Raw genomic sequence first — 26,950 nt, forward strand, 5'->3', positions numbered from 1 at the left:
TTTTCAATGGTAAAAACAGCCTGGTCATTATCCCTTTTGACAAACAGTTAATCCGGATCGCGTGATGCGCAAATACGGGTCCAGTTAGAACCTTGCCGCTTCGACCGGCAGGCGTTGTGGAATAAGTAACGTGGATTATAATGCTTCATATTATTATAGGTACATAAATACGAGTAGGTGCATTATGGTTTAACACGGACTAAACAAACGATATATTATGAAGTGTTTACAAAGAGGGTGAGGTCACCACACATACGTAGGCGCTGTTTTACTTGTACATATAATGTTACGCCGCTAACAGCAATACTGAGTTGCATTTTACGTTACTAGGTATGCTATAAAACCCCATGTTCATACCCAGATATGTTTTTTGGGTTCACTGAAACGTGCCTCTGTTAAACTTTTATTGTTAAATAAAGATGTTGTTATATTATTGTTATATTGTTACATTATATTCTGGAGTCAACGCCAGGTTACCCACGTGGCCCATTGTAAATTCCATTCCAGTTATCGCTTTACAAGAGCTAAATTATAACCGTACACTGTCGTATATATAGCTCGCAACACCTTGACACTGGCTAAAGAAATAGTCCTACTGGACTAAATACATTTAATTTAAAAAAACTGAACCTGTTGTTACAATAAGAATACGCCTCCTGTACGGATATGATGGTCGCGTTTGTCTACGTGACACATCGTGACAGCGTGATAATGACAGTGCCCGTCTCTTTCACTGGCGTGGCGCTAAAATGTGACACATATTTTATCACGTGGATATTCCGTCCGTAATACGACTACTGGCCGTAAATGTGGATACAATTTCAATAAGGCCCACTTGCACCACCCCACAAACCCGGGGTTAATCCGTTAAACCGATAACCTAGTGTCAAATTGTACTGGTAACCATGGTAACTCCAGGTTTAACCGGTTAACCCCGGGTTAGTACAATGGTGCAAGTGGGCCTATAAGCGATTTAAGTCCCATACAAAATCAGAAGGAGAATCTGTCTGATTACCGCGAGTTATCTTCGATATCTTCGAGTTATATCGATTTGAGTTGTTGATCTGGTAGTTAAGGCGATCTGTGGATCGTTCTCTGGCCGTGTGGAATAAGTATCTTGGACTATAATGATTTATATAAGTAGATATTAACTTTATGTTTAAAACTGGAAAGGAGTGAAATATTCGTGAAAGCTGTGAATGAAGTTTTACAAATACATAATGTTACCAACTCATTTTCTGAGAGTCAGTTTTATAGCCCCACTGGTGGTAGTAAAAGAAGCCTCAAGAAACGTGATATCGCTTAATGTTTACTTTAATGCCCATGGTGAGCATATATTTCATTGCTGAAAACATTATTATATATTTTAAATGCTTAACAAATCAAACCCTTATTATTATCTACTTGAATGAGACTCATTATTAGTCGCTTAGTCTTTCTCCGACACGAGGGGGACAGTGTCCTCCTCGAAACGTCGGAGGTAATTTTAAAGCTTAAGTATACGAGATTAAGTCCCGTTAAAGTAAATATTAATATGTGTGAAAAGAGTTCAAATCAGTGAAATTAAACCCTTTTACTAATAAACATTCAAGTATAAAATCAAAGAACTCAACGACGTAGAAATGTAGGTACCATTATTAAGTACATTTATTACGAAAAATGTTATGCCCACTTAATTCTTGGGTCTATCTCTAAAATTGCATTTATTTGTTATGGAAATTGTGCCATTCAGAGTAGAATCTTAACACTACAGGTAACTTGTGTGTCCCGTACATCTAATACAATCAATGGCCTGCTAGTCTCAGAGAAGTGAACATAAAATTAGAATTCTATCTTAAATATTGTAATGATACCTATTTAAAATGCTTTATATAATCAGAGAGTCTATCTTCCATTTCTTTTTTTGTATTTATTAAGAAATAGTTATTTGTACAACAAGAGATCAAAGTTTGATATTTCTTCGAGTGCTTATTTTGAGTCCCGTGCAAGCGAAAGATTCTATACTAGATTCACAAGCGTAGCGAGTGAATCTAATTTAGAATCTTGAGCGTAGTAAGGGACTCAAAAGCGCACGAGATGTAAATAACTTTGATCTCGTGTAGTTCACAAAACTTTTCACCTCAGCAGTGAGAACATATTAGAGAACCCGAAAAATGTATTCCTTCTTCATCACTTACCTATTCACTCATGTTTTCTTAAGATATACCAACAATTAAGTTTTCACCTCAGCAGCTCGAACAAGGGTACTTTGCTACTTAAAAACAGTGAGCAAAATCGCATTTTGCTCATTTTGTCTCACTCAGTGAGCAAAATGCGATTTTGCTCACTGCTTTTAAGTAGCAAAGTACCCTTGTTCGAGCTGCTGAGGTGAAAATTAAATGTCTTAAAATGTTCTACATCAAGGACGAGATGTCAAAAACTCATGTCAATTTATTATTCCGGAAATCATCTTTGGAATAAAAAAAAGTGAATTTAGATTTTACCATTGAGTGAGTGAAATGTAGAAGCCAGTGCGATTAGAGCGCCGCCTGTCACTGATCCATGATAACACGGCCATAGAGGAACTAGACAAGTAAGACAAGTCTCTCAATACCCTATAATATACAGTTAGACGCTAGTGTAGGGTGGATTACATCAGTGAGTTGATATAGAGTCCAGGGTCTAGCTGACACTGCAGCAATTCACCAATCACCTGCCTCTAAAAACTCGGTTTCCTAGCATTCTTAGAAAAATCACTTGAGTAATGTTCGTAAGAAATTCTCCTTTGATTAATTAAGTAGGTAAGTAATAGTTATTTTCGATACAAGTGCGAAAAAGAGGAAATTCGAAACGAGTGGCGATAAATTAAAACACGACCGAAGGGAGTGTTTTAAATCGACACGAGTTGCGAATTACCTATTCGCACGTGTATCGAACAACGTTTTACAGTACATATGGCACTTTAAATTTCGACATACGCACGAAAAGTGCTATTTTACGCACTAGTGCGGAAAAGTAGCCCCATATGTACTGTAAATATTATTTACTGCACCACAAACCTACATTTACACCTTCCAAAAACTTTACGTCGTTGTAGGTACCAAATGGCGCCACAGCAAGCCAGGCAAAGGCCACATGCATACTGGATATCCCAGCTTACATCTATGGTAATTCTCTGCCAAAACGTCACTCAAAAACGTCCACGAATATTGAAAAGAATTCTAGAGCTAGCTTTTTCGGAATAGTGAAAAACTGAATTCAAACTCTTCGTAAAATTGCTTGTTAGTACTTGTATCGTTATTTTAAACAGTGCATAGTAATTATAATCACAAACAGTGTTAGAACTTGAAATTATGACTCTTAATACTTTATTTATCTACCTTCAGTGGAACGCAACGGAAGTATAACGCAAACCGGTAGAAACTTGTAATGAAATTGCCGGTAAAACAATAATTAACCTGTATTTCTCATAGTTAATATTTAACCAGTTGCATTCCCTAAACGATGAGTAACTTCGAGTAACGAAGTAAGAGTATTAGAACCCACAAAGCCTTAAAAGTTACTCGCACACCCCAGAACTACTCAGTCACAAGCTTCATCTCATAATTTACTTTGAAGTAAGTAGGTAAATAGGCTACATGACTAATTTTCATTTATGGTATCAATCGATCGGGTTTGTTTTTAGGATCAAATGTCTATATGGGACCCATTGCATTAAAGTCACAAAAGTCAGAAATTGTAGTCAAAGGCCGACAGTCGCACTTTACTCGCGAAACGCCCTTACCAAAACGATAAGGGAACGTGACGTCAAGGTCACTGGGAGCCCATCTTATAGTAGTATGGATAAAACAAGAAATTGCGTTTTGTCGGTGAAATATTGCGTTTATGTATATAGTTGCTATACAATATTTTTTGTATGAAATGTAAGGAATTGAATGGTACCCTTACTTTTATCGTTTTTGGAAGTTAAAAAAACTTAAATTTTGAAACTTTCAGGTCCTGTATTTTTGTAATTTTTCAATATTTTATTTTAACATCCACATTATTGTGATAAATTGCTCGTTTGCTATCTATTTTACTATAATAGATTTTGTCATAAATAGTTGCCAAGCGGACCCCAAGCTCCCGTGGCCGATGAGCCGTGGCGAAATGCCGGGACAACGCGAAGAAGAAGAAGAAGAAGAAGGAGATTTTGTCATAAAATTCAACATGTGTCATCATCCCTATTAGCCGCCCACTGATGAGCAAAACCTCCGTCCTCATCTGGCCAGACTCCCAAAAAAAAGGTGTCCCAAACTCATCCCGCTATCGCCCACGAAACGAGGGTAGTCGTATTCAAGTCGGAGCTCCCGTTATTACCTATAAACCCTACAAGTCATTTGCAGAATTGTACGTGAGCGAAGTCGCGGGCACAGTGTAGTAATAAATAAATGATGCTGCCAACTAAGTATGTACATTTCAACGCGTCACTACAAGAAGTAAGTAACAAGTACATGCGACCGACACCAATTTTGGTGTCTAGCCACAGTAGTTGACTAGTTGCCGCGTCGTAATAGACGCGTTTTGTTAAAGAGTGAATCTTAATTCTGTACCTATGTAGTACTATTATTTATTCTGTGGCACAGTAAAGTACTAAATAAATGAAGCTGCCAACTTATAGCTAGCACACGCATCTAGTACGTACCGGAGCCAGTCCGGCGGCATGAAGCTAATCCCTTTAGTGGCTAACGAACTGTCGGTACCTGCAGCGTACGTTCGCCGGCTTTTTAACCGCCACAACGGATAGGAAATTTATAAAGCGTTTAAATGTACCTAATATACCTTTTTGTTCTATTCCGTTATACTCTAGCTCGTTGCTTAAAAACATCTAGAGAGAAATTTAAAACTTGTGCATTTTGTACGCAAATTTAATTATGAAAAAAGTAAATAGATACTAGTACCTATTTAGAGAAGAATACTTAGACTGTCAATAAGATAAGAACGACACTGGTAAGCACAGCGTCAAAATAAACGGATCAAATTACGCGTCAAAAATATCTATCATTCTCTAATAACTGGAGAAAAAGAGATACCTATGTCTCTATATGTAGAATAACTAGGTTATGAGTATGACTGATACTTCTGAACGCAAACTGTAGAGATAATAAATCTCTATTTGAAAAAGTATTGTAGGGTGGCATAAGATATACTTTTGGTGGCGTGTCGTTTCATTCGCTACATGCTGATTGTACTAGGCTGGCTTTATTAATTAATCCTTGGTAAGCTACATGCTACGTACGATGTACATTTCAAAATTTTTCTTAACAAGAAAAAAGGGTTTCTGCTAGCATAGCAGAGGGCTACGAATGGAATTTTATTACTTGATTGGATGAATTAAAAAAAAAAACCGGCCAAGTGCGAGTCGGACTCGCGCACGGAGGGTTCCGCACCATCAACAAAAAATAGAGCAAAACAAGCAAAAAAACGGTCACCCATCCAAGTACTGACCCCGCCCGACGTTGCTTAACTTCGGTCAAAAATCACGTTTGTTGTACGGGAGCCCCACATCTTTATTTTATTCTGTTTTTAGTATTTTTTGTTATAGCGGCAACAGAAATACATCATCTGTGAAAATTTCAACTGTCCAGCTATCACGGTTCGTGAGATACAGCCTGGTGACATACGGACGGACGGACGGACGGACGGACAGCGGAGTCTTAGTAATAGGGTCCCGTTTTTACCCTTTGGGTACGGAACCCTAAAAAAGTAATGTATTAGTTTTCAAATCTGAAGCTAAAAACTCCAGCAAGAATAGGTATTATCTTTTAGTCTAAACCGCACACTGGTGTAATCCCTCCTTATAGTAACATCAAAACATTTCACTGTATTTTGATAGACTCTGAGGAATACCTTCTCGTAGCAACTCCGGAGCTCATCAAAACAATGGCTAAGTAAATAGCCTTTAGAGAAATAATGGCGCAGGTATTTTGGCTATTATATTCATAGTAGGTATTAAAGGTATTAATACTTATTTGTTTTACTAAAGGTTCTACCCACTCCGAGACGGTATTCAGATTTTAAAATTCCTTATGGATTTGATATTGATGTTACTCGCCGTTATTGGAGCGTGAAATTCAATGCTAGTCATATTATAAATTATAATAATAACGTTTAAGTATTAGTCCATCGCTTTCACCCAATAACCTAGTCTAGGTCATTTTAGATCGCATCAACTCTCAATAGTCCTTACACCCTTGCGGGTGCTGCCTCTGAGTGCGTCCCATGACACGGGCAAGGGCAGCAGTGTCAAAAGGGCCTCTACGTGTTAGTTTCGGCTCCGCGCATGCCTCCCAAATGTCATGAAACACCATTGTTCCGTGATGGGTAAGACAGGTTTCAGTAATGATTTTATATTTAAAATTTACCTATTACGCTAAAATAGACATTAAACCATATTCAAACAAATTGAGATTTTAAATGTACTATCGGCCTCTTGACATAGTATCGGCTTTTGCTTAAATTTAGGTTTGAATAACAAATAACTAACACGAGTAGGCTTATATCGATCAGTTCGTCCAGTGTGTGTGGTATCACAGACTTACCTAATGGACCAGGGATCGGATACCGGTATTTTTTGTATGGGAACGGAAACGGTATTTTTTCGTTCTTTGCTAATTACTTCATTTCTAATTGGGCAATCTAATAATACGAAGTCGTAACCTAAACACACAACTGAGTCCTACATTTCGAGTATAAAATAATTCGAAAAATATGGTTATTTCTAAGTTTTTGCAAAAAACCGGTTCCGATCCCTGTAATGGACGTTACCTAATAGGATTATCAAACCAAACCCTCACTCCTAACCTAATCTACTTGTACTTGCGGCCTAGCCAAGGTGACAATCGCTATCGCTTCGCCATCGAATCGCTTTGTGTCTCTCTATCACTCTTCCATATTAGTGCGACAGTGACAGTTGCGTTTCGATCGCTACGGAGCGTAAGGGATTGGCACGTTGGCTACGCGGCGTGATACTTATAGTTTGACAAACTAACAAAGTCAAAAGTCTTTATGACCATTGCCTACTTTTTTATTCGTAATTTTAGTAGCTTAGTCGCTTAGCGATTACGTCGCTCCATACGTTCGGGAGAAAATATAGTAGCAAAAGGTATACGGCGCATATGTGTTGTACGGCGACCAGAGCCTAATTTTTTAGGTCTACTGCTAAACTCAGATGGCTAAGCGTCTACTAGAAAACTACGCTAAGTATCTAAACATCAGAAGAGCGTTTACCATCATCTTTATTCACGTGTAAGTCATTAAATTGATCCCCTTTTCGGCTCTCCTATCCTAGTATTAAATGTTATCCGCATTTCACTCCCTGGGGGAAAATTCCAGGTAGAGAAAAGTTTATCTAGATTAGTTTGCTGTTTGCCAAATACTTAAATCTGTTCAGTCTTTTCAGTGTTATGCAAAAAAAAAACTTTCACATTTAATTAAATAATAATATTGGATAGTATTTGACTAGCCATTTTTCCGCTGGTATACTCCGTTAACAATGAAAAATAAATATTCAGTAGCGTAAACTCCCGCTCGAGTGACGGGTTTTAGTTATTCGTTATATAATAAATTTGCTTAAGTGAGAACAGTTTACTGTCGGGCAATGCGTGAATATTCATCGCGTTTTAATCAAATCGCTGAGGACAGCAAGCGATGGTACAAATAAATGCTGTCCGGTTTTCACTCTAATTATTGAATCTGTGGCTTCCGTGGGCTATTATATTGGCTATATGCAAAGTTACTGGTGGGAAAACTACTAAATTCCGCTCGACATGACTATCAGGGGAGACTTTATTATCTCAATTTTAAGCTACATATGTATAATACGATTTTACGCGGGATTTTTGATATTAGGTAAAAAGTAATCTAGTAGTTAAACAGTCCTGATGCTAATTTAATGGCCGTTTCAAAACTATCAACCTCATTTTTTTGTAAAGTTACCTAATTTACAGTACATGTGTCTGATGATGCTAAAAAACAACCGGTAGGTAACTCTAACGTAGCGTCAATTACTCATACGGCCTGATTCGGACTTTAAGATATGTCATTGTGAGTGTCAAAAGTGACGTTTTTGGTTGAAGAAACGATCCGATCCATGTCGTATCTTTAGCAAATTTTTGACGTATCTTAAAGTTCGAATCAGGCCCTACTTAACCCCCAAGTAGTAAGTAAGTAGGACCTTAACCCCCAAGAAGCCGCCCAAAGCTCAAGGCTGACAGACTTCAGTTCATTTCGGAGTTAAACAAAGTTGATCTTTATTAATAGAGCTCATTTATCTCCCCAAATTACGGTGCCCACTCTAACGTTTTTATTAAAAATATACGATTCTATGAAGACTTCCTACTCAATATCTATCTTCATCATATTTGTCGTGATTCGACACGCAAGTAGTTTTCTAATAAAATTAATATGGATGAAGTAGTTTTTCAGTTATATTGTAATATAATATGAGGATATAATAAGTAATATGTAAATGACAATTGTATAATATATATAAAAATGAATATTACTTGTAAACTTTAGGTTAAGGCTGTTTTCGAGCGAGCGAGCGAAGCGAAGTTCCTACAGTCAACTTCAAGGCCAGGGGCATTACGAATTTTCACCAAGTTGCACCAAGTTGTTGGGAATTTTATTTTGTGTGCTGAATGATTTTTAATGTATAACGGGGGTCAATTTTCATTTTTTCATATTTGATCTGATCATGACAAAAATTGGTAACTAGGTAATATGAATCCGTAGTCAAAATTGGAAGAAATGACCGCCATTTTGAATTTCTTCATTTTTCCAATCCGAGAGGCCAATTTCATTTTCAATGTAGTCAAAATTCTAATAACCGACCGCCATCTAATTAGGTAGTATTGGTAGGATTGACAGGGGAAACCTATACTGACGCAATCTGTGAAAAGCTTTGACCATCCAATCCCATTTAAAACCCTTGCAAATAACAATACTGTAAGCAATTCTAAATAACACTTCTGGAATATTCCGCTCCCGATTTGTACCCTACTTAAAGTTCCTAACTGCGATTACTAGAACAAATTGGATGCAAAACTGCACTTAATGCGATCGCTTTTTGCATTATTGCGGCGAATTATAAATTATTAGAACTTGGAGAAAGCTTTCAATGCTTTGAGGTGTCAGAGCATAAAAAGCCGTGTAGTTTTTTTTATAAACTACTTTATGTTGCCAGCACCCTTGGTACAATGCCTCAAGGGCCTATTTTAGATTTAAGCTACTTTTTAATTTCTTTTAGTAATATCACTGTATATATCTTGTTTGTAAATAAATCTTTATAATATAATCCTGCAAACAATATATAGAATTAAAACGTCCGGCAATTTGATAAAGGGTCATAAACATTTTATTGTAGGTATTAAACTCGTTCCCGTCCTTCCTGTAGACTTAGTTCATTTTTAAGCTGCGTCCTTACAGGTGAAATACATTTTTGTTTGACCGTAACCTCCTAAATTCGATTTTTTTTATGCCGAAATGGTCACTGTGACTTAGCGATGTCACTTACAAACTGAGACGCCATGTCGGGTGTAAAAAAAAGCATAGAAACATAAGATATGTAATATAACTATAGCTGTATAAATACAATACGGAATGGCGCCTCCACATAAAACCTTTGCACATGGGTCCAACACATTCACCGTTTTATCGCACCTTTGTAGATAGGATCGCGGCCCTGCGTGACCATGCATTTTATAACTGGGCTTTGCGTCGGTGCAATATACGCGTGACAGTTATAAAATCACTCCTGTATTAGAAACAGGAAGGGAAATAGGGTCACATTTTATATGTGAGTATGTAGTTGTAAAAGATGATCTTGATTTGATATTGATTTCTCATCAGTCTCGGTTCACATCCCTTGAGTTTGTATATCGACAAACTGCTTCATTGCGACCAGGGTTTTCAATCCGGATCCGAAATGTATGAAATTATCCGGATCTGGATTCGGATCCGCGGATCTTACCATACATTCAGATCCGTCGTGCAAACCCTAATTGCGACCAATATCAAAATATGAATAATTCAGCATATGATGTACTGAAAATTTGCATTAGTGTCCAACAACATATTTTAAGAGTCAGTTTAAAATATAATTTAATAATAGGTAAATACAAATATTAATGGCTAGTTCTTGTATGTTTGAACGACACTAAAATATACATAGTTACAAATATTAAAATCTTCACGGTCAGTCATTCCAGTCTGTATTATACCTAACCTAGGGAAGGTAATGAAGGTATAGGTATAACACAGCCTTTCAAAGCTTTAAATTTAACTTCGGTGTGAACTTTCTCTAACAAAAGGGTAGTCGTTTATTCTTTATTCTGATTATGACCCAAACCGTCAGTAATAAAACGAGATTTACCGAACCCAATTGGATTTCCGAATTTAGATTCAATTAGATTTCGACGTGAGGATCTAACGAAGCAACACCTTGTACGGAAGAGAAGTCACTCGTAACTTACGATACACTCGTATTCGTATGTTATATTGATAAACTTTTTTTTAACCAACACAATATTTTGTGTGATACCAAACAATTATAGGATGGCCGAGTTGTAGATTCAATAACATAAATAATAATAACAATGTTATTATTTATTCAGTTTAAGTAGCTTTACTAATTACAGTGTTGGTGCCCCTTATTAAGGTGGTTCGACTAGGTTACTCAAAGCTTAACCCTCGCTAGATGGTGCCACTTTCGCAAAATTTCATGTTTAATTTTTTTATGGAATGGTCTTGGTATTTGTATACTTAAAACTATGTTTAGCGAACTCTTTAAGTAAATATTGAACTATTAATATAAACATTGAATACTTCATTGTGCAAAAACCACCCTTTAAAGTCGACGGAGTGTTGCTGTCATGCTTTTTCCTACTATAACTCACACATGCAAGCAGTGTTTCCGTGATGCTTATAGTAGACAATTTCACACAACGTAAGTATACTGCAATAGCGTTACGGTATGTTCGTGGAAATACGTGCAAGAGGATTGGGGTTCAAGACTGGTGCGAGTAGGTAATTTCTTTTTGTTTATTTTTGTCCTTTTTGTGTTATCTTACCTTTAAACGAGCAATTATTATATATATATTTATTTATATATTTGGATGGTATCAGAAACGGCTCTAACGATTTCGATGAAATTTGCTATAAGGGGTTTGATCTCTTAGCTAGGTCTGATCTGTGAAAAAACGCGCATTTTTGGGTTTTTATATATTTTCTGAGCTTTGGTCGGTCTCCCAGATATTCAATCTCTTCTTCCTCGCATGGGGTCCGCTTGGCAACTAATCCCAGAATTGGCATGGGCACTAGTTTTTACGAAAGCGACTGCCCTGACCTTCCAACCCAGAGAGTAAACTTATTGGGATTAGTCCGGTTTCCTCACATTGGTTTCTTTCACCGAAAAATAGGTATCGGTATATAAATAGGTTCCGGTAAATAGGTATCAAATGATATTTCGTACAAAAGTTCCGAAAAATCATTGGTACGACGGTACGAGCCGGGGTTAGAACCCGCGACCTCCGGATTGCAAGTCGCACGCTCTTTCCGCTAGGCCACCAGCGCTTCCCCCAGATATTCAGTATCATCATCATCACTATCACTACATAGTATAAAACAAAGTCGCTTTTCTGTCTGTCTGTCTGTATGCTTAGATCTTTAAAAGTACGCAACGGATTTTGATGCGGTTTTTTTTAATAGATAGAGTGATTCAAGAGGAAGGTTTATGTATAATTGGTTAACCCGTGCGAAGCCGGGGCGGGTAGCTATTATCAATAAAATACATTATCAACGTTTTCAAAAAAAAAATCAATACCTGATTTTCACAGATTATGATCTTTTTGGGTTCTTCCAACTCAGAATCACTAGCATATTCTTGTTGAATCCTGAAGCTAATATAAAAACTATGTCCCAAATATTTGTATAGAAGTTTTAGTTTCCGCTACGTCACGCAGGCTGGGAAACATTTTTGATACTAAAACCTGACGTGATGACCGACATTTTAGGATATCTTTTTATGCTAGGATGGAGAATACCTACTGACGATTCTTAGTAGAAAAGCCCAAGGAAGTCCAGTTTGTAAGTGTCAGGTATCAGTTTTTTTTAAAGCGCTAATAGTTTGTTCTACAAGTAAAGCAATCCCTTACTGCCCAGCCTCTAATAAAGTAGTAGGTAATTGTAAAATAAAATAAAAGGAAATCATTTTTTTTTTAATTCAAGTACCTACAGTACATTTTTTTATATTTGTTATCCGTAGTAGTCCCTGTACCTGAAAGAAATATAATATCATGAATCTTGATAGAAAAAAATATTAGGAAGAAAGATGATGCAACAATATGGATTCTAATAAAGTTATAATTTACATACCTGGTAGTAATTAGTAATAATTGTGTTTTTCATTCATAGACAAAATTCCATTATTTTCAACCACAGGAAATTTTATACATTTCTTTTTTATTGCTGTGAGGATGTCCTGATTGTAAAAATCAAAAAGATTAGGTAGAGTATAATTTCTAATTATCTTTGTAAAAATTAAACGAATACGCTTAGCCCATACTTAATCCATCGATTTTTGAAAATAAGAAAAATTAAATAAAAATAAAAAACACAACACGAGGTGTAAAAAAAAATACAAAAAGTTATGTCCCAGCTAGTGATGGGCGACCGGAAAGTTTCCGTTATGGGAAACTTTCGGTAACGTAATTTACCGAGAATATTTCCGTAATATTCTCGTGATGGGAAAGATATGGAAATTTATGTTTTTTGATGGTCAAAGTACATATTATTATATAAATGACTTCTAAAGTTATAACGCAACAAGAAAATATCATTACTGAACTAAATAAAAGATTCCGAATAAATTACCATAAATTCTCGTAAATTACCGACCAATTCACCATGCAAATTAAAATAAAACTGGGTATTTACTACATAATATAGAATTATAAGAGAATTAAAAAGGTGTTTGTTCTAGTCTAGTTTCATAAAAGTAATAATAGTATTATGTACCTAAATATTTTGAGTCATGCATGGCACGGGTCAAGCGCTCGGGCGTCAGGTATGCGCAGGTACCTAGTCAAAAATCCCACGCTAGGGATAGATAAGGATAAAACAAAAGGGTTAAACTTAATGTTACTTCAGTTCTTTTTTAACCACCATGGCAAAAACATCTTAGCAAATAGTAAATTAGTAATCGCGATAGTGTGATTTGAGTCAGTTTGTAACCGAATGGTTCACCATGAAACCAAAGTCAGTTATTCATCAATATTTCCGAAAAAAGAAGAACTAGGAAAAGATGTCCACGAGTGCAAATTTTGTGATTTAAAATACCGTTCAGTGAATGCTACAAGGATGAAAAATCACATATTAACATGCAAAAAAGCCCCAGACAACGTAAAAACATTGTTTAAAGCAGCAAACCGAATTGAAGCAGAGCCTGAGTCAGTGGCCTTACATATTGAAAATGAACACGCAGAAAAAGAAGAAATAGACACTGCTATTTCACGTGCGATATATGTGTCTGGTTTGCCGCTCTCAATGCTAGAACATCCTCTTTGGGTAATAGCATTGAATAAACTCAATCGGGAATACACGCCGCCTGGCCGAAAATGCATAATGCATAATGTGGTGCAGTGTAATAACATGTAATGTGGGTAATAATAATGCGTAAATCTTTTATTTTCATCAGTAACTGTAAAGGTTTCAGACACTTAACATAAATTCCCTAGGAAATTTCTATGCCATTTAAGAGAACTTACGGTAATTTACGGTAACTTATGGAAATTTACGTTTTAATCATGTTTAAAGTAATGGCTCTTGGCGCGAGGATAAAGTACTTTGGAATATGTACATCTTTCGTTATTACGAAAAATTCGATTCCCATATATAAAAACAAAGTTATTAAGTAAATTGCCATTTTTGGTAATATTACCGTAATCTTTCCGAGAATATTCTCTCGATCGGAAATATTCTCTGCAATTTCCCATCACTAGCTCCCCCAGCATACAATGACTGGGGTTTGAACCGGGAACCTTCCGTTTGTAAGCAAAAAAGCGACTGTTTACAAAACGCGCCATGATAGTTCTTAGCTAAGCTGACGAACTTCGGGTACTTATTCAACAAAATCGGGTAGTGCAACAAAATTGCGCTAAACATGATGGCACTTCAAATTCGCGCCGTGGTCAGCCCGGCAACGTCGGAAATGGTATGGCAACGTCGCAAATGTATCCGTACACGACATTTGTGACGCACACATACGTAAAATTGATGAAAAGTTAACTATGATTTTTGCATGATTTCTGTATGAAACATTGTTTTCCTATTCATTTAGCAAAAATGAATATTCGAAAGAAGATAAATGCGGAAATATTTATGTAGTAATAGTGTGTAGTTACTTAATGAAAGTCGATTGAATTTTGTATGAAAATCGAACCACCTTAAGTCACAAATAGAATAGGTACCTGTCTGTGTTAAAAGGTAACGATTAAATTTTAAAAGACGACACTTTTTTTTAAACATATCATTCTGAAACGTCGTGGTTCAACCCTATTTTGAAATCGTTTGACCGTAACTACTTGTATTAGTTCAGCATTTTGGGTTTGTTGGACAGAGATAAATACTCGTATTTTAAGGTTTATTCAATAGGAGGGGACGTCGCTGGTTTAACAATAGCATACTCACTCTTATTTTGAATAGAGTAAGATCGTATTTGTTGGTGAAAGACGACGCAGCCATGCCTTAGCAGTTCGTATTTGGAATGAAGAGCAAATCGATCCTTGCAAATGTTAAACTGACAAGTAAATAATGAAATCGCTCCCAACGCTTGGCGATAGAGCGGCATACAAAGCGGCAAGAACATACTTGGGCATTATTTGATAAATATTTTTTCCCGCACTTTTCTTTATTCTCCGTAAACTGATGAGAAAGTTACATTTTATGCACAAGAATGGCAAAGTAAGTTGATGTTTTTGAGTTGTTTCCTCATGTTGTACCAGTACAATGACTTTTAATGATAAATAATTAATAACATTAATTTGGATTTGATTCGTAAAGTAGTGAGGTTGTTAGTATTTTCCTCGCGTTAGTGTGGTGAAACATATTGTGTTACGGTAGCAAAGTTGGTTTAACCCTTGTGGTGTGGGACGTAAAGACTAGGGCTCCTGATATCGTGATACACGCCGATCCGTAGCTACGGGTTCTTAAGCCCGGCGGTACTAAGATCACGAATTTCACGAACACGGCAAGGTACGTACCTCGTACCTGCGTTCGCGTCCGGATTCACGTGACACGCCGTGACACGCCATGATACGTAGCACGTACCTGCGTTCGTGTGCGGAGCTTCGGGCTCGGTTCCGTTGGATACTTACTTATCGCACGTCTCGTAGGTTCGACACGCCCGGGAGAAAAATAAATAAGGACTAAGTATTATTGAATTGAGTTACCACTTAGTATATTGAATACGGGACGTTCGTCGGACAAACATTTACGTGTGAATTAAACTTAAATTGTATTTTTTGCATCGATTTGAATATAATGGTTATATCTAAATAATTTATGGGGTTATTCTGTTTTCTGTATAATCAGCTATTGATTTTAGTCAAACTAGCGACCTGCCCGTTGCATTGCACTAATATAAATATAAGGTATAAAACTCCCTAGTAAGTATCATTATAATTATGAACTTAAGCAACGCTATGCTACTGGTTGTTATTATTAAATCAAGAGAAGATATTTTTTCTGTTAAGTATTAATTAAATGAATGAAACATACTTGTAAAAGCTTGCTACTATCAAAGAATATAACGTAGCCTAAATATAAACAAGGCAATCCTAATTCAAAGAAACAAAAGGGTAAATTTCTGCAAATCTTCGGTAGGTATGACAAAGGTAATACAGGGAAACAAATTCAACAAAAACACATGTACGGGGTCACGGAAAAAAAAGTACGCAGCTGCAGTTATTATCAGTTTCGAACTTTCGGCACATTTAATTTATTACTGATTAATATTTAAAAGGCCGTACTATTGGAAATAAATTTTAATTCAAAAGTAATGAAACGGAATTAGAGCTATGAATAAAAAACTCACGATACATTTTTATTCGTATTAGCTCTTAGAGACCGTATCGTATCTTCACTCAACGTCGCGGGCGGACCGAACCGGCGTGTTCTTAAGATACGTGAAGCCGTGATCACGCCTACACGGATCTACACGGATTCACGTACCCTAATTTCACGTAACCGAATGTCACGTGCGGAACGGATCAGAAAACCGTTGCCGTGATTCACGAAACCGGGCGCACGGCTACGGGTTCACGAATCACGGACACGACCGCGAGCCCTAGTAAAGACAAACACTATCTCTGGAGTATAGGTTTATTCTGATGTATGATACTTATGCTAGAGTATATATAGGGTACATGTGAGAGAGTGTGCGTGTCATATATGGTGCACACTACACCTCCCTTCCAAAGGGAAAAAAAAAGATTACTTAAGTATAAGTTTAAAAATATAATAATCTTTTTTTTTGTTCATATTTTTAGTAAAAGTAATAGTAAATAGTCGTAGATACAGTTTTAAAAATTTATAACAATAAAATGTCCAAAAAATAATATATCAGAATCTAAGAAATATCAACATAACCTTTTATCGTATAAGTTTTTAGATTGGTTGTACAAACGTAAATATTTTTTGCAAAAAGAAAAATCTTAGTCGTAAAACAAAGCAGAAATAATTAACATATGAAATAATTACCAAAATAAAAATCAAAGAAAATAAACACAATTTCAGCACGCTTTGATGACGAAACGAAATTACAAAGTAGGTACATTACACAGTTATATACTATTAGTCATAAGAAAAATAAAAACACAAAGATTTATAATAAAAAAACACAAAATAATAAAGAACCATTATTCAAATATTATCACTATTATAAAAAAAAGTTCTTGTCCATTTAGGACACATGTGTCTAATTAGTCAATCCTAGGTACCTATATAGTTATGTATTACAGAAGATTCCAGGTTCGAATCCTGGCAGGATCGCCATGTGGTGTGGGACGTAAAGACAAACACTATCTCTGGAGTATAGGTTTATTCTGATGTATGATACTTATGCTAGGGTATATATAGGGTACATGTGAGAGAGTGTGTGTGTCATATATGGTGCACACTACACCCTCGTAACGCTCAAAACTCCAGTTAGCTAACTACTTGCTACGATCGTGGTTCAATTTTGGAATATTTCGCTTGCTCGGGTATTAACAGTACGAATATTTTAATATTAGTAAGTAAACACCAACTTAGTAAAACAAATAAATAAGTATAAAATATTCAGATATAGGCACTCATTCTGAAAGCATGAAAATATACCTACGTACCTACGAGTAGAAAGTGTTTAGGATTTCTGTGCAGTATAGTAAACAATTTTTTTGCCGTAATGTGTACAAAAGTATGTATGTCTTTAAATCACACAAAAAGTGTGAACAAAGGGCCAGTTTATTCACCATTACTGTGATTTCAAAAATCTGAAGATATATAGGCGGCCCGTCTGGCATCCCATGTATTTGCATTCACAGTGGAAAGATATTTATGCCAGATGAGAGTAATCACATAATTTTTATTTTTATGAGTCGTCAAATATTTTTAAGCCACCCGATCCGATATTTATGCGGATACAGACTAACGATGTTTTTGCCGGCCATAAAGCATCACATATTTTTACCGAGGTAGTGTCGTCATATACTTATGCCTCCAATGGAGCATCAGATATTTTTGCACGGCTGCCCACAGTCATATATTTTTGCTGGTGACTGTACCTACATATTTCATGTCTGTGACATGGCTATCATATTTTATTCCCTTCTTGTAATATTACGTGAAACGGAACTGTCAAAAAACAATGCGCCCGCCCTGATGTTTTCCATAATTCAAACATACCCATGAAGTAACAAATACCCACGTCAATCTATTTCCTAATTTCCCATTACTTCCCATCGTAGGCCATCACATATACGACTGACGGATAGCCCCTAAATAGCGCCCGTTATGACGAGACCCTAAAAACACGCATTAAAGTACAGTCAGCAGCAGAAGTTGCTAAGCGAGCCAGGTTTTCAAAATTATTTTGACGAGACTTTATTGTTAGAGCCTGTGCGGAAAGAGAAGAGTCGTGAAATGTAGGGGAGCCCAAACATTCTACGACTCTTCTCTTTCCGCACAGACCCTAAGAGAATAAGAGCGTGTCAAGGTAATTTTGAACACCTCGCCCGCTTAGCAACTTCTGCTGCTGACTGTACCCGTGTTTTATTCCTCAAAAAAAAACAACACTTTGAAAGATGACGGTACCAAACATACGTGTCCATTGTACGAACCAGCGCTACCCGCATATTTTATAAAAATGTTCTCTCGTAAACGTTTGTCGAAAAGGTTTCTTTTCATTAAATAAAATAAGCGCGGAACGTAAACGACCTTTACGTTATGAGTATGAGAGTCCCGGCGGAGCGACATGGAGAGTTGATGCGACCCGCAACTAAACTTTTCGGCATCGGTTTAAATGGAGGTACCTAATTAATGGAATCCTCAAAGGTTGCGTTCGTTTTTATTTTAAAAAAAATGCGTTTTATGAGAGTGCACCCTAATTTATTAACCTCTTGTCTGTGTATGATAAGATTGATAAGGATTCTAACCGAATTTTTAGTCGTCATTTTGTATTTTATTCGAGAATGATTTTTCTGCTCTAAGATACATCACAACCGAAATTTGAACCCACGAGTTTTAACCACCACACACACATATACATATCATTTAATCTAAAAAGTACTCTTAATTGTGTTAGGTCATTAATTTTTGTACGGTTTGCACAATGCAATGAATCGCACAACAGCCAAAATTTGATAATTACCTACCTCTAACGTGTAACATAATATTTTGCATTCCTCCGGGACCACGGACACAATAATTATCGCTTTCAAAATATCGGAGGTAATTTATACATTTATTTTTATACACCCGTCCCGTCTTAGTTTAATGTTACGATCTCAATTGTTGACTTTATGAGTGGTTTTTGTAACAGGTAATACTTATTTTACCCATGCTTAATTTATATAAAGTATCAACAAATAAGTTTATAACATGGCAAGTATTTAAAAGGTTGAATGTAAAATCACTTATTTAACAAAAACTAACCATAATTACTAAGTTCTCACCATAATTGGATCCAAGCTCCGAGCCGAGCGAGTCATATTTCCCGCCGTAATTTAGTTTCAAACGTTCACCAACCAATTCCACTACAAACTATAAAACACCACTCACTATCAACAGAACATTCGCAAATAATGTTATACGTTTACTTTCCGTGGTGTACAGAACGTGTCCACTCAATTGTAAAATGTTTATTACAATAGTAAATGTGAACGATGTCCCACATCAGAGAATTTTTGCGTGGAGTCAGTACCGTCCCTTTCCGTAGACTGAAAGGCCGCCCGCCTAAGCGACCGAGCGTCGCCGAAAACCTCCGATCTCATCCGAACGCGTACGATTCATGAAATCCACTCGATGAAGTGGTAAATTTTTAGGAATAGGCTGCCTCGTCCTCGAGTACGGCGACGGATGCTGAGTTTGTTTAACGCTTTCACGTGATTTACCTAGGGGATTTCGCACCGATTCTTTGTCAAGGCAACACAAACACTTGTGCGAACATTTGTGACGAATATTTTCAAAGTCGCAGGGCTTTAGCAGGGTTATAAGATGTTAGCCATACATCATGTCTACTTCAACTTTCTGTAGCACCTACGAGGGGTGTTCAAAATATTCTCGGTATGAGAATGAAAACAAACAAGTACGAAAAGTTTGATATTTTTATTTTTCAATATACTCCCCCCCTATGTTCATACACTTAAAAGATCGATCAATTATTTTTTTTAATCCCTCGTAAAAATATTTTTTATCTTTCGTGTAAAAATGCTCCTCCACTGCCGCCTTCAATGCTTCATCGTCAGAAAATTTATTTCCACGCAGATCCTTTTTAAGATTGGGGAGCAAAAAGAAGTCGCTGAGGGCTAAGTCCGGACTATACGGTGGGTGAGTAACAGTTTTAAACCCACATTCAACAATAGCTGCCTTGGCAATATGAGCAGTATGGACGGGGGCGTTGTCATGCAGAAGCAGAATACCTTTGGTTAACTTTCCTCGCCTCTTTTCTTTAATTACATCCTTTAATTGACGTAGAATGTTAGCGTAGTACTGTCCTGTGATATTTACACCTTTTTCTTTATAATCGATTAGTAATACTCCTTCACAATCCCAAAATATCGTGGCCATGACCTTGCCAGCTGAAGGGATGACCTTGAACTTCTTGGGATGAGCTGAACCCTTAATGTGCCACTGCATGGACTCTTGTTTACTCTCTGGGTCATAATGATGAACCCAGGTTTCATCTCCAGTAACTATTCTTTGCAGCACCTCATCAGGATTTTCACCGCACAGGTCAATAAAATCGGAACAACAAGCTACACGCATGTCTTTTTGAAGCCGAGTCAGCATTCGCGGAACCCATCTTGCACTTACTTTTGACATATTAAGATGGTCATGTATAATATCATGTACGGTACCAATAGAGAGATTGGTTAATTGTGCTATAGATTTTACCTTCACTCGACCATCTTCCAATATAAGTTTTTCCACTTTATCAATATTTTCTTGTGAAGTAGCTACTACAGGCCGGCCAGGTCTAGGGTCATCTTCAATACTCTCCCTTCCGCGTTTAAACTCGCTTGACCACTTTTGAATGGTAGATAAAGAAGGAGCAGACTCACGGTAAACACAATCCATTTCCTCTTTTATGGTTTTTTGATTTTTACCCTGTTTTGTCAAGAATTTTATCACGCATCGATGTTCTAATTTAGTTAACATTGTCAATTCGCACATGATGTTCATGTTTGTTCAGCAATTGCAGAAAAACAAAAGACCATCTCGGTTCGAATTATGTTAATCTTGGTTAATTTAATGTTAATGAATAAACCTTAGCGGCCAGTAACGAAAGAAATTTTAGAAGAGGTCGTAAGATATCAATACCGAGAATATTTTGAACGCCCCTCGTACCTAAAAAAAATATCATAGGTTATTAAGTTTGCGTTTATAGGTAAGTAAATTAAATATTAACCTTCTTCCATTAAGTAATAATACCGTCTAACTAGCCAATTATGCCCACTTTTTAACCGACTTCCAAATCTAAAAGGAGGAGGTTATCAATTCGGTTGTTTTTTTTTTATTTTTTATTTTTTTTTATGTTTGTTACTCCATATCTCCGTCATTACTGGACCGATTTTGAAAAAATTTTTTTTGATTGTATGTATATGCATACAGATTGGTCCAGTTTTTGTCAAAACCCGGTTCTGATGATGGGATCCATGAGGAATCGAGGGAACTCCTCAAATCTTAAAGGCATACATATTGTGATTTTTGTGTTTTTATCAACAAATCAAGCATATACATTCAAAAAAGTGACATTTGATGAAGTGGAACTGCTGATGATGATCAGAACGGAACTCTTCAACGACGTAGGGGAAACTGGGGAGGGTTGATCACCCCTTTTGTTTTTAGCATACATTTTCTTAACTATTTGTAGTATTGAAAAACTTTATAGACCATACGATTCAGAATTTATCTCTTCATTAATAGTTTGAATTAGAACAGATTTGTGCAATAAATTAGACCATTATTTAATGAAAACCCATACTGTTGACTTTTACCATGTGTCCCCTATGTAAGGGAGACTTGTTTACCCCTGGTCGGGAGCCTTGATCCTAGGGGGATCAAGTGACCCTGGTTCTTGGGACACATGGTAAACAGATTTTTACCGTGTCTCCCCATACCAGATTCTCATTGATTATATAACTAGGATCGCTATTAGCAATGCATCTATAATTTGTAAAATACACAGCAAACATATATATATTGCATCTTCCATGCTTTGAAGTTGTATTTCCGGTAATCAGATGTCTAAGCCGAAGGGATCAAGTCTTCCAGATTTGGGGACACTTGGTAAAAAGATTTTAAGCGGCAATGTCAATTTCGAGGGTAGTATCTACATTAATTTATTCACTTTATCTACAGAAAATTAATATATGAAGATATCTAACACATATTAATCCATAATCTTATACTTTTAAAAAACAATGTAATCGTATTATCCATAAAACAACATAAAATAGGGAATCAATTTTTGAACCAAAAAAAAAGTTAAAAAAAAAACAAAAATCTAAGTTATTAACATAAAATTTCTTGTAACAAGCTAAATTTTTTAAAGTTATTATGAAGGTATTTTTAGCGTCATCTGACGCTGCTGTATGTAATTGCTGTAGGTATCTACCTACAGCAATTTTAAATTTTTTACCCATATCTGGTCGTTATTGTTTACTATAATAAATAAGTTTAGAAATTTACTGCTCACGTTTCGAGGACGGTGTTTGAGCTGCATAATCCTAAAATCCTTTCTATGGACCGTCGGTTCTATAGTACATAAGGTCGGAAAGCCATTGAATTGAAATAGCATTTCATCTATAAAAACAAATATCGCCGGTTGAAAACCAAATATCGTTATAAGTGTTGTTTGTCGACCGAGTAACATCCCCTGTGTGTAAAACGTTTAACTTGATAAACAAGACCAAGTGCGGGTAGTTCGTAAAATGTTGATGTCAACTTTAGTTAGTCTTTTCAAAGGCCACGGGGATAATTCCGTTTTCGGAGTTCGGAGTCGGTTGTATAATTAAAAACTGAATTATACGCCATTAAATCCCGTTTTAATAAACAATAATCAGTCAAAAACCTTGAAAGTTTAAATCAGTGTATCTCTGGACGTACTTTTGCGGCATGATTTACTAAAGAAAAGAAAATATTTATGATAGCTCTATGAATCATTTTGTAAGTAAATTTATTACAATGTATATACTTGATCGCTTTGGGGGTGACATGATCCCGGAATCATATCTCCCCTGAAGAAAAAGACAAAGTCTCCCCAGACATAGTAAGATTATAAAACGTGCCGTACTCGAAACGTGTGTTCGCGTATATCAATGTAATCCAAGTTAATCATCACTTCAATAAACAACAAATAAAATAAGCACACTCACTAACATCATTTCCATCTCATATTATAAAATAAATCCAGTTAAAGCTTACCGAAAATTTAATATAGTACGCAGAAAATCTTTCACCGTCCGCCATTTTTGAACCACTGACTTTTCCGATACAGTGCCATGACAGAACGTAAAGTTAGGAACGAATGAATGAGTGTTACCAGTGCAAAAAAATGTATCTCGTTTGGTTTGATTAAAAATGAAGTTTACCAAGTGTCCCCTAGGGATCGACCCTCCCCACCCTCACCTATAGTACACGTTTGACGATTTGTCCTCTTCGTTATGTTTGTTAAGCAAGTTAAGTTTTTAATCCACATTTTTGTCAAGCTCGAGTTCTGATGATGGAATCCATGAGGAATCGAGGGAACTCCTCAAATCTTAAAGGCATGCGTATAGAGATTTTTGTATTTTCATCAAAAAATTAAGCATTTTCATTAAAAAAACTGTCGCATTTGATGCAGTGGAACTGGTGATGATGATCAGAACAGAACTCTTCAACGACGCATAGTTCACGTTAGGCGATTTGTCCTCTTCGTTATGTTTGTTAAGCAAGTTAAGTTTTTAAGCCAAATTTTTTTCAAGCTCGAGTTCTGATGATGGGATCCACAAGGAATCGAGGGAACTCCTCCAATCTTAAAGGCATGTGTATAGAGGTTTTTGTATTTTCATCAGAAAATCGAGCATTTTCATTAAAAACTGTCGCATTTGATGAAGTGGAACTGCTGATGATGATCATAACGGAACTCTTCAACGACGCATAGTTCGCATTTGGCGATTTGTCCTTTTCGTTATGTTTGTTAAGCAATTTAGGTTTTTAGGCACATTTATGTCAATCTCAAGTCCTGAACATGGGATCCATGAGGAATCGAGGGAACTCCTCAAATTTTAAAGGCATATGTATAGAATTTTATATATTTTCATCAGAAAATCAAGCATTTACATTAAAAACTGTGGGATTTGATGAAGTGGAACTGCTGATGATGATCAGAACAGAACTCTTCAACGTCGCATAGTACCTACACGTTTAGTGATTTTGAATTTCGATTTTGACTTGGACTGGGCCCCGGACTTCGGACTCGGACCCGTACTCGGACTCGGACCCGGACTCGGATCCGGACCCGGACCCGGATCTTGACCCGGAAAACCACTATGATACTTAAACTAAAAAAACACTATGATTACCATAAAATTTATAGGTACATATTACCAAATAAAGTATAAGCGCCGTTATGTGGGTTAGGCTAGTAGTTAAAGAAGTCGGTTTTTGTATATTAAAGATTATTTCGAATAAAATCGTTTAAAAAAACTAAGATTTTTTACAGTACATATATTATGGTGCTACTTTCCCGAACTAGTGCGGGAAAGAAAGAGTACTTTCCGTGCGTATGTCGAAAGTTTAAAGTGCCATATGTACTGTAAAACGTTGTACGATATACGTCTCCTCTCTTCTCTCCCTTCGGTCGTGTTTTAATTTATCGCCACTCGTTTCGAATTCCCTCTTTTCCGCACTTGCATCGTAAATAACTATTCTTGCATTGTGATCATTCATACACGTGACTTTATTTGCCGCAAGAATATTTTAATCATCATTTTAAGCCAGTTTTTTGTCAATTTTGACGGCAGGTAAAGTTATCTCAAGTTGTTGCCCACGTTGCCCACTGGCATATTAGTGCGAGCGAGACGAGGTTAGCGTATATGTCAGTGTTGACACTGTGAGTGACTCGTGGTACGGATATAGATGTGAAATTAAGGAGATTCGAATACCGCTGTTTAAAATTCGTACGTACGACGTACGACATCGCATCAAAACAAATGCTAGCGTTAGAAACACAATCCGCACAAGTTCGCGCTTCTGAAATTAGCAACTGGACGGCACTATTCATAATCAGATTTGGGAACAAAGTTGCGGGCGCGGACAGTTGACATAAACTGACGACCAAAGTTGGGAAACAGGACACCGCGTGTTCTGTGCTAAGGCGTGGCTAGGGGTGCCAAATGATACCAAATTCAAATATTTATGCTGCTGCTGTTAAGCTAAATATATACGTACGGATACTACAGATGTGCCCCTCAGATCTGTAAGTGTCTGGCGGAGTAATAGGTAAGGTATTATCCGATCTAAGGATAGACTGAAAATCGATATCTGCCTCTTTATCACTCTGAGCATAAAATATTCAATCGACAGAAAGGCAGATAACGATAACGATTTTAGATTTTTTTTTATATTGGCGGTAGGCTCTCCGATCTGTAGACACATCAGATTTGTGCCTAATTCTCACCATTTGACAGATTTGTTCGCTAAGTAGATCTAACGAACACGTCGGTACATAAGGTACCTATAGTTCTATTTAACCCTAGCTTATAGCTATACTTTTAGCTAAAATACTCTTTCACCTCTCAATAAAACATTAATTATACTGGACATTAAGGGTCCCTGCAGACACATCTGAATTTATGTTGATTTTAATGAATTAACACAAAAATACAGATTGGTAATACATACACAATAATTAGAAAATGTAATAATTATATTGATGTCAAATACAAAATGGTGAAAAAAAATTAGAAATACTTACAGAAGAGTTTGGCGGCTGATGAACTTTTGGCAGCTGATGAACTTTTGGCAGCCCTGGGCCACCACAACCAATAATTGAAAACGGGAGCAAAGGATTAAAACGCGCACCATGGTAACACTGTGTGAAACCAATTTGTGTTATCAGTATCTATAACACAGATAAATAGGTATAGAGATGCCACACACACAATAATACATGAAATTGTCAGCAAAATTTTAAAATTTAAAGTGTGTATTTCATTCGTTTTAAGACCGGACCTAGACCGGGTCGTGTCGGGGCCGGAGCTTCCGGCGATTACTTTTCTATGACAGATGACAGGTAACCACGTGATGCATTCCATAGAAAACGAAGCACTGGAAGCTCCGGCTCGGAAACGGCCCGGTCTAACGTGAGTCGTCCTTTACTCGCCTTTTTATATTTCGAGCCTACCTGGATAAATGGGAAACCTCAATAATTGCAACTAAAGGTCCGCTCCCGGTCCCATGAGACCAGAAGGCCTCTATAATTGAAATTATGGATCCTCTTTAATTGCAATTTAGATTTTTGTGCTTCTCTTAATTTTACCTCTGTAATTGAACACATCGCAACGGAGACCTCTATAATTGAAACTATGCTAAAAAGTTTCGTTATATTAGCTCTTCTTATTACCTCTATAATTCAAACAAGTCTTACTTATTACCTCTCTAATTGAAATAACGATATAGAAAGAGGTTAGTTAGGTTTTGGACTTTGGCACAAAATTAAATAATGTTGCCATCTTAATGTTTGTAAAGCGCTCAACGTATATCTCTATATAATTAAACATAATTTTGCAGAATATACGATATAACTACACTGGTAAATTCTTAAGCGGCAGCCATGAGCAAGAATATCGAGAAAATGGGACGTTTATGAATACAAAACACTTTGAAGCAGCGAGTAGTTGCTGATACTTCATTTAAATAGCTTATGCCCAGCCCAGGCAAGTAGAAAATATGAATAAACAGTAACTTTATAGCTATTTATTCTGTTAATTTAATGAGACGCTAACATTTATAAATCTTTCTAGCATAATATTAAAATACTTAGGAATATTTTTGTTAATTATGATTGTGTAAAATGTTGGTGATTCCTTAATAAATTCGGAAATGTTTCAGGCTAAATATTACGTTTAGAAGGAGACAAAATTTCAGTCAGCATCAAAAGGAGCGAGGATTCTCTAATTGCTTAGTAAAA

General features: G+C 36.5%; 2 protein-coding genes across 2 annotated transcripts in view; both read right to left on the reverse strand.

The window, feature by feature from the left end:
• The window catches only part of LOC134651325 (uncharacterized), a 102,600-nt gene extending 82,897 nt beyond the window's left edge, over positions 1–19,703 (reverse strand). The window contains exon 1 of the mRNA XM_063506396.1: positions 19,230–19,703. The gene's annotated coding sequence lies outside the window, so the exon portion shown is untranslated. The remainder of the gene's footprint in view (positions 1–19,229) is intronic.
• The window catches only part of LOC134651525 (large ribosomal subunit protein mL38), a 253,231-nt gene that overhangs the window by 182,974 nt on the left and 43,307 nt on the right, over positions 1–26,950 (reverse strand). The window lies entirely within an intron of this gene.

This window comes from Cydia amplana, chromosome 1, assembly GCF_948474715.1.
Source record: "Cydia amplana chromosome 1, ilCydAmpl1.1, whole genome shotgun sequence".
NCBI lineage: Eukaryota > Metazoa > Arthropoda > Insecta > Lepidoptera > Tortricidae > Cydia > Cydia amplana.